Source organism: Procambarus clarkii, chromosome 7, assembly GCF_040958095.1.
Source record: "Procambarus clarkii isolate CNS0578487 chromosome 7, FALCON_Pclarkii_2.0, whole genome shotgun sequence".
NCBI classification, from domain to species: domain Eukaryota; kingdom Metazoa; phylum Arthropoda; class Malacostraca; order Decapoda; family Cambaridae; genus Procambarus; species Procambarus clarkii.
Genome location: NC_091156.1, coordinates 4,332,088 through 4,352,634, shown reverse-complemented (window position 1 = coordinate 4,352,634; position 20,547 = coordinate 4,332,088). Strand labels below are relative to the sequence as shown.

Genomic DNA, 20,547 nt, shown 5'->3' with positions numbered 1-20,547 from the left:
CTCTGATTTACATAACACTCCCGCCCTCTGTTTCTCACTTGCTTTCTTCCACATTGCCTTCCATCTTTCTTTCATTAGCTGTTCTTTACTCTCCCATTCTAATCTTCTGCCCTTCACACCCGCTCCCCTTCCGCATTCTCTTTCATTTATTGTATCTCCTTCGTCTCATCGGCTTATCAATATACTTTGCATTATCCTCCCTCCGTTCAATAGTTTTCCTTCTCCCTTCCTCTCTTTTTAAATATTCCTTCCCCATGCATCCTTCAAGGCCTTTCTTCCTCTCGTTCCCTTATTCCCTTCTCAAGCAAATACATCGGGACTTCCCCCCTCCCCTAAGCCCTACCTTCCCTAGCCCAGACACTCGCTGTGGCATTAAAAGTTAAATACCTCCGCTATTGCCCCTGACTACTTCGTCTGAAATTGCCCTTCTGGGTATTCAAGTATGCATAAGACAACTTTGGGTGGGGGAGAAAAATTTACCTTCTGTGCTAAATTGGATTGTGGCTAGATAGAGGGAGGCAATATGTTTATTTGAAAATCCCTTGTAGGATAGTCTCAGGCAAATGGAGCAAGCCCCGGGTGAAGGAGAGGACTTATCAGCAGTTAGGGATGCAAGCGGAGTCGTAGCAAAGGATTAAGGAATGTCATACATTGGCCAAGTTCGAATCCCTTTCGGTGGCACTAACACGGCCCTCCTCTCCACCTCCTTCCCCCACTCCGCGAAGGTAATATCCGAGATATTGTGATGCTTGCAGATTACCCAAGTGTTTGGGATCTCCAGTGATAATTGAGGTACTGTCAACACCAGGAGTCTTGCGGGTATTCACAGGACAAACGACATATTTGTCGATAGAATACTAAAATTCTTTTATTTGGTTAGTTTTCTTCGGTAGATGCTTCAGTGTAGATCAGAGGGACTACAGTTATTACCATAAACTGTCGTTATCTCTCTTTCTCTCTCTCTCTCTCTCTCTCTCTCTCTCTCTCTCTCTCTCTCTCGCTCCCTCTCTCTCTCTCTCTCTCTCTCTCTCTCTCTCTCTCTCTCTCTCTCTCTCTCTCTCTCTCTCTCTCTCTCTCTCTCTCTCTCTCTCTCTCTCTCTCTCTCTCTCTCTCTCTCTCTCTCTCTCTCTCTCTCTCTCTCTCTCTCTCTCTCTCTCCTTCTTTCTCTTTTTCTCTCTCGATTTCCCTGTTTTGTTTTTATCTCTCTCCCGCTGTTATGTGTTCACTATTCTGTGGTCTTTCCTGCAGAGCAGTTTGTTTTGACCTTTCGAAAGTCTTCGAAATAATTAATCAGTCAACATATTTATAATTTCTCATGTATTGTCAAAGAAAAAACTTGTACCCCACAACAAATATATGAAGAGATTTTGCCTTTTGTTCGGGGACTATTTTTTCTCGCCTTTAAGCTTCCACCCATATTGCTTCCATATATTTTGTTTACTGTTGATCCCGTGAGCTTGGGTCGAGGTGGACTGAGAGGCACCAACGAGGCCGCTACCCCCATCAGTAATCACTATCTTATCTTGCATCCTCCTCCTGCTGCCTGGCCTTCTGCCGCATGCCCTGCCCACGATAAGGCCATCTACATCTCATTCCATAAGGCTTATTTGCATTTCTTGTAACCATTAGCTTACGGACCTCATGGCAACGTGTGGGGGAGCCCTTTTATGACCCAGAAGACTTTTATATCAAATCGGGGGTTGATAGTGGCCTTGCAGCGTTTGGGACTGCGTTGGTAGGTTGGGAGCGGAGGGGGGTTGACGAGAAGTTGGGGTCAGCTTTTCCAGCTGCTCTCTGTAATTGCAACTCTACTCTCGAAATGAACTGCCGCTTTAGAAGACAAAGTTCTGGTCACTGCTTGCCGGAATTAGCCCAACAAACGGACAGTCCATTAGCACTTTCCTTCGGCGCGTCTTAGAGATCATTTTAGATTAGAGAAGCTGGGTACTTAGGAGCCGCTACCAGCCAGCGAGTGGTAACTACCGATGCCAGGGAGTAGGAAGGTCGTGTCTACTGGGATTTAACGTATGTGAGTCAACTTTAAAGTCATACTGCTTGAAAGCAACTCACAAATTCTCAGCTACATGAGAGGCGGGAGATAGGAAAAAGGAGACCCCTAATTGCTGAAGTATTTCATGGCAGACGTTCACCCTGTGGCCAACACGACGGTGCTTGATTGTTAATGTATTTGAATTATGTCCTCAAGTGGAGTGGCGCAGTCTTCGGAGCTCGGGAATTGGTAATGAGAATCTCAATGAGGGTGGTTGAATAGTTGTTTATGGTGCGGAGCGAAGTATCTCATCTTTAAAGATTATTAAAAAATAAGAAATGTACATATTATATATATATAGTAAATATATAGTATATATATATATATATATATATATATATATATATATATATATATATATATATATATATATATATATATATATATATATATATATTGAGCTCGGGGACACATGATCCCCTCTTACATAATTCTGAGGGGAATAGACAGGGTTGATAAGGATGGAATAATGGATTATTTAATACGAGTGGTACATGCACAAGGGGGATATAGGTGAATGATAAGTACCCAAATGAGTCACAGAGACATCACTAGGAAGTGATGTGGTAGAGGCAGACTCCATACACCGTTTTAAATGTAGATGTGATAGAGCTTGAGAAATTCAGGAATCTATATTACAATAGACAGACAATTGGGAGGAGGGACCAAAGAGCCAAAGCTCAACCCCCGCTAGCACAACTAGGTGAGTACACACACACACTATGTTGGATATCCGGCATTGCCAGGGTACCTGGGGAGAAGGGGATGTGATGAGAAGGGGAATTTTTGGGAGAGGGATGAAAAGGGACGAAAATGGAAAACAGGAAGAGAAGAAAAGAGAGAGGAGGAGAAGAGGGATGGGAGAAGAGGAAGATTCGGGTGGGGGGGGAGGGGGCGAGGGGTCAGAGAGAGTGGAAATTTAGACCCGGCCGAATCCGGGTACCTCATCTGGCATATATGTAAAGGTAGTATATATGTCCAACACCTGTCTAACCAGGGGTGGACATGCGAGGATCCTTAGTCTGGTAGAAGAAAATAAATGACAATCAAGGATCCATTTTGAACCTAAGGTATACTCTTGTATACTGTCGTCTTGTGTGTGTGTGTGTGTGTGTGTGTGTGTGTGTATGTGTGTGAGTGTGTGTGTGTGTGTGTGTGTGAGTGTGTGAGTGTGTGTAGCTGTGTGTGTGTGTGTGTGTGTGTGTGTGTGTGTGTGTGTGTGTGTGTGTGTTTGTGTGTGTGTGTGTGTGTGTGTGTGTGTGTGTGTGTGTGTGTATGTGTGTGTGTGTGTGTGTGTGTGTGTGTGTGTGTGTGTGTGTGTGTGTGTGTGTGTGTGTGTTTGTGTGTGTGTGTGTGTGTGTGTGTATGTGTGTATGTGTGTGAGTGTGTGTGTGTGTGATTAAATTAAATCCTATAATTTAAGGATTATGGCCAAAGAACTCAACTAGAACACGCGCTGTCTCTTGGATCTACGGCATGCGTTAAACTAATTAGTACAATTGCATAATAGTTTTAATTCTCTGTTATCTCTGTTATGCGTGTTTAAGTAACGCAAATGACCGGAGTAGTGACCTGCACTGAGTATTTTGCTCTCTAATGTGGGTTGTGTAGGCTATATCGCTCTCGTGATGAGGTGAATTGTCACTGTTAACATGCGTATGTGAAAATAAATGTAAATATTCTTATACATGTACACGTTAATAAATGTACCAATAAATCTCACACATACACCCTTAAAATCAATACGATACAAAACACATTCATTCATGTATTTAGTTAATTAATGCAATCTTCTTTACATGGAGTACCCGGCGGTTCCCGGGTCGACCTTTTGCCCAAGCTCCTCTAATACACTCTGGTCTACCCCCACATACAGCTTTCGCATCTCTCTCACTCCCTACACACCCTGCCTTATAAACCTCACAACACACTTTCCCACTCTTTCCACAACACTGTAACTATTTTCACTACACACATTCTACATTACAAAAATATACAAATCCTCACTGTCTTAGTTGACAGACACCTTTCCCATTTACCAACAGGAACCTTCCCTGCCTCCTACACTCTCCTTGTATACGCACACATAAACCCACCTCATCTCGTTGGATAAATAATCTCCACATCCACCCAAACATGTATCCTCCCCGTTCCCCCATCACATTCACGTTCCTAGTCTCTAACCACATACGGCATCACGATCTCCCCAACATCATATTGTCTTCATCAGTGTGAACATCTCACCATACTCATCTCCAGTTACAGGCAACCTCCCCGTGCTCCACCCCACACATTTTCCTTATACCCTACTCTCACTCTAATTATTTTCATTAAACTATCCACATTGTTGTAATAAAAAAGGAGGGCATCCAGAACGTAAAACTCTCTTCTGAACATTCGGGTTGCATATCAATATTTATATACGCTGATATTTAAATGAAGACTAAACTATACTAACTTTTGGTTGCGCATTTCCTCCCCAACGACTTCGTGAACTGAGTATAGAGGTTGATTCCTTTCCTAGGGTGGTATAGGGGCCGACTGCGCCCTCCCCTTGAGACTCCACAAAACTATTAATCACCTTCCAAAGTTGCGTGAGGCTGGCCCCAAGCGTCAGACTTAAAACTTTGGATAGAGAAACAGGTAGATGGGGGGTACCCTACAGTGCCTCCACCACAATCACCATCCCCACCACTATAATTATTACACTGCAATCACAACGATCATCTGTTCAACACTAACACAACCATTATTATCGCAACTCTCACCACTAATAATTTGCCTGAATTTACCTAAAGGCCATCGTCCATCTAGTGACTTGGACGGGGACAGGAAGCCACCGATTTGTTAGAGGTTTTCTTTCAACCAGAACCTTTGTAACACCTGTTTTACCAACCCCTGTTATTACCTCCAACAACATTATCTGTTATCACAACTACAAACACAAACTCTGTTACCAACGGCACTACTAACATTACACCATTATGACCACCACCACTACATCTATTACTACCACCGATATCAATAACACGTCTGTTTTCACCACTACTACCAACACCACTAGCAACAACACAACTTTCATAATCACTAACGTCACCACAACCAACCACACACCACATCTCTTACCACCAGTGACAATAACACCGTCACCAACATCACTACCATCATCACTACCACCTCCACTACCAATCAAACACCACATCTCTTACCACCAGTGACAATAATACCGTCACCAACATCACTACCATCATCACTACCACCACCACTACCAATCAAACACCACATCTTCCACCAGCACCACAACCACCATTACTACAAACACCACAGTTATTCTCCCTCGTAAGCACTGAAGGCAGCGGGACATTGGTATTCAACTCTCTCACCTTTAATTCTACTTAACTGAGCTTAATTAAGGATTTAACCTCGTTATTAGTTTTAAATATTTATGCAGTTCACTTCTTTATAAAACTCAGGGATATTACTTTAATTATTTGTATATAATAGATTGTGAGGAAATTATTCTTCACGTTTTGCTGATAACACAAGTTGTCTTGGATTCTGTTTAGCAAGTCCACTGAAATATTATAATGCTAAATTTACTTAATATAAGTAAATTATTATTATTATTATTTTAATAATAAACTTAGGTGTACACAGCAATGTGTTACAACCCTTATTCTGTATGAAAGATTGTAGTGTAGATCAAAGACTAGCTATAAGTTCATCTAATATCCTAATCTGACAGGATGGTTAGTCATACATGGAATCAGGAGAGAACATTAAATGTAATGCTGATTTATTAACTTCCACTAGCAAAATCTAGGTACAGCACAAGAATACCTTCCGATATTCCTGAGTGTATGAAGTAATTACAGAGCTGACAATGAAATTATAAATGAGACTCTCTGTTTGTTTGTTTCATTGTTTGTTTTTATGTTTGCAGTTGGAGGCCAGATGCTTGGGCCTAGCCTCAGCCATTGGCTCTTTGCCAAACATGGTCGGATTGGGAAAGATATAAATGAGTTCCACTTGGCACAGTGTCAGAGTGACCCCCATTACGAATATTGAAATATCATTAACTGGATTCTGAATTATTTTTGTCTTATAAAATATAGCACACTGATGTTAAGGACACGTGGAATGAGATTATTAGGTCTATAATGGAGGTGTTTAATAAGTTTAACAATGGGAATTTAACAGTCAGCTCAGTGATAAGGGAATTCGGTCATTCAGTATATGAATATCTGGAGTACATTGTGGGACAAGAAAGATAGGTGGTGGATATGTACATCTGTAGGTAAGAGTAATGCTTATTGCCATACCCAAATAACAACTGCTGAACGGTCGTGTATTTAACTTTACATCACATGATTTTTGAAGGTGAGGATATGTTATAGAGCTTCTGCAACACAAACGTACTGTCTTGTGCTCTCATTGCGACCTTCCTGATATTGTTCCTCAACCTTCCATCTAAATCACATGTATATTACTTCGGTCTTATTAGGCACGCAGTCGAATGTTAAGGGTATATAGACATTGTTTCGATATGTTCTTTGTTAGTCTAACTGTAAGAAAAATTGAGGAGCCCAGAACGTCCTATAAATTTCAGCCAATCAGGGAAGGGTAACAATTCTACAGAATTTGTATGGTCGTGATATTAGAGATGTTGATCGGGTCACAGATGACTTACTTCATTCCTGGGTGTGCAATAAATGCCTCTGACGTATCAAGAACGCTTTTCTAGTAACGGAAGAGATGAGCGGAAGTGTAACTGTAGTTAAAGACCGTTGTCAGCATATAAAGGTCAAATCTTCCCTGGGCAATCAAGATAATATGCAAATGTGGTGGATAATCTTCTGCCGTGATACTGACCCTCTCCAAGGTGTAAATTTGTCGGATATAAGAGGAAGCAATGAGACAATTTGAACGTCAGGATGAGCATTGAAGGATCTATAAACATTCTGGTGAAAGGGAACCAGCGCGTTTTGTTGCAATCTCTGTGTGGACATTGGACACAAGATCTCATTACAACAACAAGAACATACTGGAAACACACTCTTTTAGCTTAGTTAAGCATGAGTAAAGGTGAAAAGTCAACTCAATAATGTGCGTTTACGAAGGTGAAATGTGATTTTGACCTTCTTACACATACATTGTGTGTGCTTAAGCAGGTCAAAGTGTGTGGTCCGTTGGTTCATCACAGAACTAATTATTTTCAGTACGTGTTTTCCTGAATGACAGAGGATAAAATTTATTTATGTTTCCCAATTTTTCAGGGCGAGGATATCTAGAACTCCTTGAAAAGAAAACGTGAGATTAAGTCTTGGAAGACATTCAAAGTGAGTGTTTATTTTATTTAGTATAATTCTTTGTTTTGTAGTAGCTCTCTTGCTAACACAACATATATTATCATTTATTGTTTAGATTATTTTGTTATGAAATTAATGCCTACATGAGATGTGTGTGTGAATGTATGTGTATGTATGTGTGAGTGTGTGTATGTGTGTGTGTGTGTGTGTGTGTGTGTGTGTGTGTGTGTGTGTGTGTGTGTGTGTGTGTGTGTGTGTGTGTGTGTGTGTGTGTGTGGTTTAAGAGATTTCAATGAACCCTTAAAGAAACGAACCTAAACCGCCAGGGTTTATGAATGAGGCGTAATGACCTTCCAGCACTTTTACACTATTGAAAGTGTAAAAAAAAATTGGTCAGAAAACTCGGTTGCCACTCCGGTGTGTTCAAATTCCACCGGAGTTCCACTTTCAAATTCTAGAGGAGTCCTCAAAGTTCACCTATATTATATACCTGCATTCCACTAGATATAATTCTGCTACTAATGGTTTTTATCCAGCAAACGTATATAAAGGAAGCTGCACTGCACTGCTCTTGTTTCTTCCTTTACATGTGTCATAACAAATCACTCATCTATAAATCTAGAGGTAAATCAGCATAAAAATTAAATTAAGAAAGTTTTTCTCGAGTTCGTTTCAGACGTAATAAAACTTAAAATACAATTCCTACATAAATATCATGTATGGAGACCGTCCCATTTCCCCGGAACTGATTATCACAATTACAGCAACGTAGTTCATATATGTTCCACACACACACACACATATATATTATATATATATATATATATATATATATATATATATATATTATATATATATATATATATATATATATATATATATATATATATATATATATATATATATATATATATATATATATATATATATATATATATATATATATATTCATAATTTATTTAAATACCATATAATCAATACTTGTACATTTATTTTCCTCTCCACACACCCCTCGTCGTTACGCTGGAATTATTCCAATTCCCGGGCCGACCCGATCTCCTCCATGGGTTTAATTCCCCCTTGCGAGCACACACCCGGCCAACCCAAATTGCTTCTTTCCAATGAACATTCTGAAGGAACTCTGAACGGTGTATTGCCTCCTCTTAATACACTTTAAATACAGAGTACAATGAGCTCGCTAGACAGTGGAATCTTGGCCAGCTAAGGTATTTAATGCTCTGAGATTTATTTTACAAGAGCGAAGTGTTCTAAGGAGACCTTCTTAAAACAAAGGTAAGGAGAGAATATATAAATTCGAAAGACTCGAGAGAGTGGAAAAAAGAAGCCTTTGTAAACGCGTTCAAAACTCCCCTAGGGGTGCAAAGATGGCCATCCCGGGTGGCAATACTGGGCGACTAGCAGCTCCCAGGCAGTGTTCCCAGACACGTCCCATCCTTGTGTAAATCCAGGGGTCAGGACAGTAACGGCTTTTGCCTAACAAGTAAGGCCCAACCTCGCTACTCCGAGACACTGAGGCGGGAGCGTTTTAAACAGTTCGAGATAGCCAAGAGTCCCTAATAGTCTCGATTTTACGCACTGGCTGGTAGGGTTGTAATGTAAAGGGCTGTGGTTATTATCGGAGTGGGAAGGATGCGCAGTATATGTTTTGGTTATGTGGCAATAGCTTTTGCCCAACAAGTAAGCCCCAACCACGCTGCGCCGTGAGGCTCGTATCGGAAGCAGTTCGAGATAGCTCCAGTTCTTGATAATCAGAGTTTCGCATACTGGTTATTAAACCTCCGTTAATAGCCGTGGATATTACTGGAGTGGGTGGGAAGTGCGTGTTTTGGTTATGTGGAATTCTGTGAGGAATAACCCATTCTCAGAGGGCCTATATTAGTGGTTTAATTTTCTCGTGTCTGCGAGAGCAATATTGCTGGGTATGGAAATAGCCACGTTTGGGGAAATGTACTCGGCTTTTGTTTCTTAAATCTATATTAAAGGTAGTTGTTTTCTTCCATAGTTATGTGGTTAGCGTGTGTCCAAATGGTTCTACACGCTATGCTCCAGTTTACAAGTCATGTAATGGCTGCCAGCTGATATACTGTAGATCAAATCTTAATTGGTCTATAACTTCACACGCGGCACTCAGTGGTAGGTATGTACGGTGTCAAAGAAACGCTAAACCACATCTCATGCTGAACGAAGACTCCCACACACACAACACAACCCAACAAACTCAAGCAAGTGATTAAGAGACATTCACAGAGCGCACCACGAAGCAGATATAAAATTTTCCGGAATGCTAAGAAAACACTGTAGCGTGTGTGCGAGCAAGTGTCATTGCCAACGCCCACCGGGTAAACGTAATCAGGATATTCGGATTAACTTGAGACACAGCAGCGATCTTGCGTTCAACGGCTGACATGTTAAGGCAGAGTGATGTCGTTTCTGTTGACATACACTCGGAAGTTACTTCAGTTCTCTGAAACGCTGGCGAGAAGCGAGAGGAGTCGGTTTAGCGAAGTCTGCAGCGCGGTGAGACACGGCCCTGTAATTCTCCGCTATTACGGAGTTCACAGTACAGCAAATTTCGGTCGGCCGTAAAAAGCATCGGTTCTATTCCGTGTATTTCGGATAAGAGAGGTTTTTACTGTTCTGCTTACCATAAGGTAGTCCCAGCCACGCCAAGTCGAGGTGGGGGAGGCCGATAACGTCATCTTAATGCACTGTTATATCCTTGTTTCGTGTGTCTGCTTCATACATTCACAGTTTCCCTCAGCAATGTTCCTTTTCTCTTTCTCTCTGTCTGTCTCTCTCTCCTTCACATACACACACACACACCTACGCTCGGGATTCATAGTCCTAAGGGCCCGGGATCTATTCCCGGCAGAGGCGGAAAAAAGGGGCAAAGTTTCTTTCACCCTGATGCACCTGTTTACCTAGCTGTAAATAGGTACCTGAGAGTAAGAAAGCTGCTACGGACTGCTTCCTGGGGATGTGTGTATGTGTGTGTGTGTGTGTGTGTGTGTGTGTGTGTGTGTGTGTGTGTGTTAGAGAGAAATATATGTAGTAGATATAATAGAGGAAAAATAGATAGGTTAGAAAGGCGGAGTCCAAGAGCTAATAGCTTGATTATTCATGCACAAATTGTAAATACAAATAGTAAAAACACAAACACACACACACACACACACACACACACACACACACACACACACACACACACACACACACACACACACACACACACACACACACACATTTTAGAGCATTCTACCGACGCCTGGCATGCGTTTTAATAATATATTTTGCTGGGGGGTTGGTACGATACCCTGTAACTTGGTTTAATTGTACAATACTTTAAGACAGGCGTGGCGGCGGCGGCGGCAGCAGCAGCAACCGAGGGTGGAGGATGTACAACACTTTCCCTAATCATACGTAGGGGGGGGGGAGGCAATACCGCGGAATCCCATTAGTACTACACCTTTATCTTGTATGTTTCGAGAGTCCCTCGCTACGTGTTGCCTTTGTGACTCGTGGGCCAGTCAGGGAAGGAGAATGCCATCTCGATATACTAGGGAGGGAGCCAGAGGGAGTGTCAATGCAGTAGTTAGCCCGCCGGGACGCATAAGGCTGTAGTTGGGTGTTCACTCGTTATGGCACAGCTAAATTTATTGTGCCAAATCGATACTTCTCCTTCTTCCCCACCCCCTTTCCCCAACATTCCCTCCTCGCTCCTTTACTCCTCTTGCAGCTTCTCCTCTCCCTCCTTCAGCTGCTCTTCCTCCTCCTCTTCCACTTGCTTATAGTCCTCCTTTTCTTTTTCTTTCCCTCTCGTTTTAATGTGTTTATTCTTAAACCTTATTCTCTTCTCCTTTCCATCGACTTTATCTTAATCCTTTTCCTCTTCATTCCTCTCTTTCTTCCCCACCTTTTCTCAGGATTTCCTTCCTCTTTCTCAGCCTCTGCTCCCTCTTCATCATATCTTTCTCATGTATCGTTTAACCCGTCAATTCCCCTTGCTATTCTTTTTCTTTTCTGTGCACTTCGCCTTCCTTCTTACTTCTCTAATTCCGTCCTTCACTGACTTTTTTTATCATTCTCTGCCCACTATGATCCCACCTTCCACCTTATTTTCACTTGACCTCCACCCACCCTCCATCATTCTCTACTAAACCTCGACCATCCTCCTTCATAACTCCACCCACTCCCCACCATTCCGCCCTCAACACTCCACGATATCTTAACCCATCTCCACTATTCCTCCATCTACTCTCCAAGATTTCACAACCTACTTCCACCTATCCTCCACTATTCCTCCATCATCATTTCTCGATATCTCAACCAACCTCCACCTATCCTCCATTCCCCCATCATCACTCCACGATATCCTAACCCACCTCCATTATTCCTCCATCTACTCTCCAAGATTTCACAACCTACTTCCACCTATCCTCCACCATTTCTCCATTATCCATTCCACGATATCTCAACCTACCTCAACCTATCCTCCACCATGCCTCCATCGACACTCCACGATATCTTAACCCACCTCCACCATTTCTTCATCTACTCTCCACGATATCTCAACCAATCTCCATCCATCCTCCACCATCAGCACTCCACGATATCTCAACCCACGTCAACCTATCCTCCACCATTCCTCCATCGACACTCCACAATATCTCAACCCACCTTCCTCCAGACCTTCATGCAGCCTCCACCCACGCTTCTCTCACCCCTCCACTAGGGTGGGCCACACGGGGTTAAGTCATGGCTGCACGCCCATGACTGAATTTGTCATGGCAATTAGAGAGTGAGCTGTGCGTGCAGAAAATAATATTTGTTATACCTAATTGTATTCCTTTTACATGTCAGCTGTAATGCTGAAATATACCAGGAATTATATAAAATCATATTATAAAAAGGTGGCTTTGATGATGCTAATTATTATGGCAATTAACGTTTATTTTTATAACTATTGTTATAATTATAAAATATATAATAATGGTGTAATTAAATGTAATTGATAATATAACAGCAGGGAATTGCGAAAATGCTAATTAACTCGGTTCTCGCTGCAGCACGTGGAGAAGGAAGGAAGGAATTATCGGGAGAAAGCGCCAAGCTATTACGACTATATAGCCCTAAGGATGGGGTAAGATAATGATTTTGGATGAGACGGAAGGAGATGGAATGGTGTTCAACTATTTGGACGGTTAGCGATTGAACGCTGACCTGCATAAAGCGATACCATCGCTCTACCATCTAGCCCAAGTGGTTGGATAGTGTAGAGAGAAATAACTTAACTCCTGCAGACGTACCTCACCAGAAAAAATTGCGTTCTAGGTTACTTTAACACTTGAACTCTAAAGTTTGAAAATCGGTAAGATTCTTTGTGCTTTTTCTTAATATTCTAATTCTTAAAATTCTTTTCTTAGTGCTTACAGAAATCGCTGCTTGTAACATTAATGATTTTTATGAGCTGCAAGTCAGATCGATTGCTTGCAGTGCTACCGAAAGTAAAGACTGCAGAATGGTTAGCAACTGTCTATTGCAAAGCAGTAATTGAAGGATGTGTGATCACCAGGAAAATCTCCAAATGAAAGTGGTGAACTATTTAGAACGACCAGCTAGGTGATCACAATCAATACCAGCTCCTCAATACAATCAACACCAGTTCTTCCATACAAATACCACTAACTCTCTGTCAAGTGATTGCACCGATCACTCAGCTACTCAAAGTGCAACTACCAAGGTTATTCAGACTAAATGAACACAAATATACGAGAAGAACAACTTCAACAATTAATCAACGGGCAGCTGCAACTGGGCGTCAGTATTCATGTTAAATAACACTTACAGATCTTCAGTTATTTCTACCATATTATAGGGAGGTCCTCACCTCAAAGACATGCTCTTCTACATAGTAAACACTATTATTACCGAAGAAACGATTGGTATATATATATATCAAAATATGACCCAGATATAGCAGGAAGACCACGATGCCCAAACCGGTACCAGATCCTGAAGCAATATTAATCTAGCTAACACACCAGTTCTTATGACCACCAAGGACATCTTTAAAGATCATGACGATCTTAAAAAAAAAGAGACAGGCAAATCTCACTAGAAAATTTATTAGTTAGCAATTTCTAATATCTCAGTTTATCCAACAAAATTGAGAAAATGCCAAAAATCAAATCCACTACATGGAAGGCCGGTCCAGTCATTAACAGGATACGGTTATCCAGATCATCCATACCATTGGGAAACCAGTCTTATCACAGGATAACGAACATTGGTATTACTATAATGTCAAGAAGTAGAAGACAGACTGACAGCCGCTTAGTTGTTTCTTATAAAGTTAAGGGGTAACAAATGGGCGTTTAAAACCTTCCACTCAAGTTTATATTTAATAAAGTTGAGATAGTGGCATCTGTCGAGAATTACTTTGGTAACTTAGTAACAAGAACATGGGAAGATTGACAGGAAGAGAAAAGACAGACTGTTTGGTGGTGTGGTCGGTTTTCATAACACTACCAGTGCACCCCTTGAAAGGAAATAAACAATCACTTTCGGCTCATGATGAAGGCTCGCAAGTCAGTTATCTGTTACGTTTATATAGTCTTCAGTGGCGAGGCAGTGACTCATACTGACCGCGTTCATATGAGTAGCTTTTTGGAAACCAGTGTCAGCATTTCATTCTTGAAGGTGAATTCAAGAACGTCAGGAGAAAGAGCATTTGATATAGTTCATAGATATTCTTGATTGGCGATCACAGATCTACCAGAAGCCTGACCTCGTTACGCATTACCTTTTGGGCGTTCCTTTTCCTCGGTACATGAGGTAGTGCATAATATTAACAACGCACCTGCTAGGAACAATGCATCACTAACTGGCTCTAGGATCAGGAAGACTGCTACTTACAGTGCTGCACCACCTTGCTCTAAGGCCAGGGAGACTGCCAGAGATAGTGCAGCAACACCTGGCTCTGGTACGAGAGCAAAAGAGTTTCTGAAGTATTTATGCTACCTGTCAGAGGCCAAAGTTTTCCCTTGTCTCATTTAGTTTCTCAAATTAACTTAGGCGATCTTGTTTTTGTGAGTTCAACTTTCACAGCATTTCCAGAAGTCTGACTTCTCATCAGCAGTGGTTTTTCTCTGATGCCCAAACCAGAGTGGGTCTCCTGGTTAACATATGTAAACTCCTGTGGAGATATGCTTATTATTGAGTTTTTTTTTAGCTTCTGGTTTCCAACTTCTCAGCGTGGGTATTTAGATATCTCGTCAGAGCAACATCCTTCTTTTCATGCTCTCGGAAGGTAAAGAGATTTTGTCCGTCTCTCATGTTGCAAAGCTAAGTGGTGTATAGCCCGGCAGTCTCTGACAATCTAGCATTATGGTAACCCCTGTTACATATGCAACGTTCTATGAAAAGTAACGGCTCACAAAGATCTATATGTTTTAAGCAACCGCCTCGATAGGTTACGTGGGTTGATTTGGTTACGTGAGTTAGTGGATTACGTGGGTTTGTACGTTTCTCATTATGTTAAGAAGATGGCTTTTGTTTATCAATTGCCAAATTACGATAATAGGCTGGACAATCAAGAACCACAACTGATTTGACATTAATGAAACCTCCATTACCACTTCTTTGACATTTACTACTTTCTTGACATCAAAGACACCACATTTAGCACTTTCTTGACGCCATCAACACTACATTTACAACCTCCCTGATATGAATAGCACCTGTAATTCAGCTTGCTTCCTACCAATCACACCTCTAATTCAGCTTCCTTGACAAGAGTGATATTTCCTGTGTGTCTTCCTTGACAACAACAACACCGCATTTACAGCTTCCTTGATACCAACAACATTTACGTTGACCTTTCTTGACAACAACAACGCTTCTTTCTCTATGATCCGTTGACAACAACGACGCTTCCCCTAAGATTCCTTAACAGCAATGATCACTCCACTACGATTTCCTGACAACAATCCCTCTTCCATATTTCCTTGACAAAAAAAAGACCACTCCTCAACGATTCCCTGACAATAACTCTCTCTGTTTTTCTGCACTGCTGACCCAAAGATACTTCTGCTCTTGAATACTTGACAAACACGACAGCTTTATCTCTCCCTTGACAGCCCCCAGCACGCCGTTTAGCACTATTTTGACAACAGCGACATCACCATCTCCGCTACTGTAACGGCCAATATAACGTGGTGGTCGTTTTGGTGGCCGTTATTGACGTGGTTATTGACCACGTCAATAATCTCGCTGTTGCTACACCACCGATATCGTAAACTAATCACTTTAATTTTCAACCACAGCAGTTTTGTATTGTTTCCTTGACAACCACAAGGCCAAGCATTCCGTTGTCTTAGGAACGACCGTTTCTTTTCGACCGTTTGCTTCCGTTATTTTCGTTGCCATCATGTCGCATTCTTCACTGCCCTGTCTTCCGTGTGTCTTGATTAGTCTTTGAATAAGATTTCGTCAACTGTTCTTTCGTAACACTGTCCTGGAGAGTTGAAAAGTGAAGATGAGAGGGATGGAATAAAGAGAAGAAAGGGAAGGAAGTTGGAGAAGAGAGAAAAAAGAGAAAATAGAGGAGATGAGACGAACGGAGCAGGGAGGAGAAGAGGTGAAAGGAATATAGAGGAAAAGAGAGAGAGCGGGATCGGTGAAGATAAAAAATAGAAGCAGGATGGAGGAAAAGAGGGTGGGAAAAGGGAGAAGAAAATTGAAGGGAGGCAACACTGTGAATAAGAAGGGGGGGGGGGTAGCGTGAAGAGGGTGAAGAGGAAAGGGGGTTTCTTTAACGTAAACCTCAGTAAATGATATTTCCCTGCATACATCATTGTTCCTGACCGGCTACATCTGGCCACTGCCGCCCCCAGCTCATTGTTTACTAACACTGGTGGAAACGGCTCTTTCAGTGTCAAGCAGAGGTTGAGAGAGAGAGAGCGAGAGAGAAAGAGAGAGAGAGAGAGAGAGAGAGAGAGAGAGAGAGAGAGAGAGAGAGAGAGAGAGAGAGAGAGAGAGAGAGAGAGAGAGAGAGAGAGAGAGAGAGAGAGGTGAGAGTTTGGGTTGGGATTAAAGAGGACTTTTGGTGGATTCTTCTATATTTTAAAGTAAGGATTCAGCATTGGACGATTCATTGCGTGCCAGGTGTACCTCCATGCACACACACACACACACACACACACACACACACACACACACACACACACACACACACACGACACGACTAAAATTAAAAACCATGCAACATTGTAGTGTCTTGTGTTCATCTTTCCTATTTACGAGCTTTACAAAAACTGGTTATATATCGTTGATGAATTATCCGTAAAACGAGGCATGGCAACAGATAATTACGCAGTATAAATAAGTGTTTTGTATGCGTTTAAAAGTGTAGGTTTTTTTAGTGTCTTGAGAGTTTGTGTGTGCATTAACCTTTACCTATTCCCCTATATTTTGCCGCAGGATCGAGCTTTTAGCTATTGGACTTCTTTTATGTACTCGACGATTGTCTAATGTATTGACTCCTGATCTTTTTTCTCTATTAAATCTAATATATTTAATCATATAAATACATACACACACATTCACATTCAGGTACCAATTTTCTGCTAGGTGAATAAAGGCATCAGGTAAAAGGAAACGCTACCAAATCGTTTCTTTCCAGGCCAGGGATTGAATAGAGTGTCTCGATTGTGAGCCGCGAACGTGGATCGCAGGACACGTGTGCATTCACCTAGTTGTGTTTGCAGGGGTTGAGTTCTGCTCTTTCGGCCAGTCTCTCAACTGTCACTCAATCAACTGTTTACTAACTACTTTTTTTCACACACACACACACACACACACACACACACACACACACACACACACACACACACACACACACACACACACACACACACACACACATACAGCAAGCAGGCCGTAACAGCTGTCTAACTCCCAGGTACCTTTTTACTGCTAGGTAACAGGTGCATTAGGATGAAAGAAACTCTGCCCCTTTGTCTCTGCCGGCGCCGGGAATCGAACCCGAGCCATAGGATTACGTGTCCTCCTCGCTGTCCACACAGCTACCAGAGCTGTGTGTGTGTGTGTTTGTGTTTACTAACATGGCTATATATGCCTGTAGATTCTCGTGCTTGCTCCTACGCCATGTGTTTCCAACCATAAGCTAGTTAATGCTATGACTCCCTTAAATGTGTATTTTTATATATATTTTTGAAACGATTGTATTTGTCTTTGCAAACTCGTTCGTAACCAGTAGCATATATTTGCAACTCTAAAGCTAAAGAAGTTCTTCCTTATTTCTCGCCGGATTATTTATGGCTCTTACTGTCCATCAATGGCCTCTTGATCTACTTCGTCACATTTTGAAATCATGGTCTCCTTGTTCACTGTAAATTAAATTTAGAACTGATTCTTCCTTCTTCATGCGTGGATAGATTAAGTTCTTTACACTATTCACTATAGTTCTTTTCCAGACGTCAAGTCACATATATCTGGGTATTTTCTAGTTTCGTTTTGTGCTGTTTCAGATGGGGATTCCAGACTGGAGCTGCTTACTCGAGGGTGGGTCACGAACAAATTGCATTCAGTGTTCTGGAATCTTCCTTGTCAAGGCTACTGAAGGCTACCTGGATATGTGTCTGACTAACATGTGTTACTGACTTTGTTTTGGAAATGTGCCCATCTGCCGACAAGTTTTATCGAGGGTTCTTCTCACCTCTATTTCTAGGCTAATAGCATTACATTTACCAGGATTAAAGTCTTCAGGCCTACTTTACGACTATCTCTTGAGTGGATTTAGTTTTTCCAGCAATCCTTCACAGTCTTCTGAAATGCTCTTTAGAGTTAAAATCACATTATTTTCGATCATAGACTTGAATTTCTATATTTCCCATAAGAGGTCTTCAGGATATGTAAGACAGGATGGACCCTAGTACCGATCCTTGTTGAACTTTGATGAGGAAAACTCCTCACTTCCACCTCAAAGTAATGAGGTCATCACTTCTCAAGCTTGTATCTGAGTCTTTTGTGCGTGGAAATTTTTTGACCATTTTCTGGAACTCAAAAGTCATCGGTAAGCCTTAACTCGCATAGCAAAACCCATATTGATTATTAGAGAGGCAGACCAAATTGTTTTAGACAATCAAAGCTTGTTCTAGATATGCATATTCTTTGGTTTAGTCCATAAAGTTTCTTAAAGGGAATATTTTCAAGTGATTCCAAGCAATAGTTCAATTTTTTGTTGTTATTTTGTCTTTTATATAAGCATTACACTTGTTATTTTCTCATACATCTGACCATACATTCTTTTACAATAAGGAGTTGAATAGGCAAACCAGGGCTTCGTCTCAGTGGGAAAGCTTCATTCTTTCTCTTTCAATATTCGGGTGAGGGTCTATTTCCCTTCAACTATATTCTTACCTTCTCTCTTATCACTTCTATATGTTTCATCTATTCATTGGATAAGATCCAGTTCTCTTAGTTCGTAGAAAATTTGGCTCGGGTTTAAAGACTTCCTCAAATCTCGCAGTTAATACTTCACACACCTTGGGATTATTTGTACTGAAGTTGCCCTTCGCTTTGCATGCAGTTGCCCCTCTGACACTGTTTATCTACAGCACTTTAGTGTTTATATACTCATTTCTGTCTGTTTTGTAGGTTCTTTCATTTTCCATCTGTTCTTTATATTTATTCCTGGCTCTAGTACTCCTTAATGTTTTGCTTCCAGATACTGTCATTCGAATCATTGGTGTAATCATCTTTCGAATCGTTTTCGAACCATTATAAGTGACAAATAAACTTCGGAAAAGAAAATAATGAGTACTCAGAGAAGACCTTGTGGATCCTCACTGAACACTTTGATATTTTCTTCTCCTACCACCCCTATTATTTTGGTATGTGTGTATATATGTCTAACTTTATTTTGAAATTTCATTACACAAAAAGTACACACAAGTTGTATAGCTCCTCCAGCTCCTCAGATGGCGGTCAGGAACCATGGATGCAGTGAGCATTTCCTCTCTGGATCGCCACACTAAGGCACTAAAAGAGAAAACTGGCGGCTCAAGGGTCTCAAGTTGTTTCAATTAGCTTGGACCCAAGCTCCTTCAGCTCTGGACTCCAGCTATATATATATATATATATATATATATATATATATATATATATATATATATATATATATATATATATATATATATATGGGACATAGGAACATGTAAAGTGCATATACATCTATAGCGTCAGAATATTAGTGTGTAAAAATATTTACTAAAGCATTCTACATGAACTGCTTGATACCGTCCTCATTCCCCATTGAAACAGATCCCTGGAAGCACTTATCACTAAACTGAATCACAGAGGCCGATACCCCACAAATGGCGGAGGGATGCTCAATTCTACCTCGGATTAAGAGGGATTTTAGATGGGATTATAGCCGAAGCATAGAGAGTGTGAGAACAGGGGAAGCGTTATGCGAATAGAGTCGAGTCTACCTGGATAATGCCTTCGCCCCGTTACCTCACGCTCCTCGGAGGGATTATTCGTTGCCGAAATAATCTAGATTTAAAACGGGTTTAATTTACATAATGACTCTTTTAGTCATAGACGTTTTACTTGATAATGTTGGTAAAGGCAGTTTATTTCGTGTGCGTGTGTGTGTGTGTGTGTGTGTGTGTGTTTGTTTACTCACCTATTTGAGCTTGCCGGGGTTGATATCTGGCTCTTTGGTCCCCCGCCTCTCAGCCGTCAATCAACAGGTAAACAGGTTTCTGAACCTACTGGGCTCTATCATATCTACAATTGAAACTGTGTATGGAGTCAGCCTCCACCACATCACTGCCTAATGCATTCCATTTGTCAATTAATCTGACACTAAGTGTGTGTGTGTGTGTGTGTGTGTGTGTGTGTGTGTGTGTGTGTGTGTGTGTGTGTGTGTGTGTGTGTGTGTGTGTGTGTAATCACCTAGTTGTGGTTGTGTTGTTGAGTTTCAACTCACAAACACATACATGCACACACACACACACACACACACACACACAAACACACACACACACACACACACACACACATCCATCCCCCCCCCCCCTCAATCTCCCCACCAACACACGCAGTAATTAGCTGACGAATAAATCACAGTGATTGAGA

General features: G+C 41.3%; 1 long non-coding RNA gene across 1 annotated transcript in view; it reads left to right on the top strand.

Annotated features, from left to right (window-relative positions):
* Positions 1-19,519, top strand: part of LOC138356283 (uncharacterized) — a 56,125-nt gene extending 36,606 nt beyond the window's left edge. The window contains exons 2-3 of the long non-coding RNA XR_011224344.1: positions 7,327-7,389; positions 17,931-19,519. This is a non-coding gene — a long non-coding RNA (uncharacterized lncRNA). The remainder of the gene's footprint in view (positions 1-7,326; positions 7,390-17,930) is intronic.
* Positions 19,520-20,547: the final 1,028 nt, after the last annotated feature.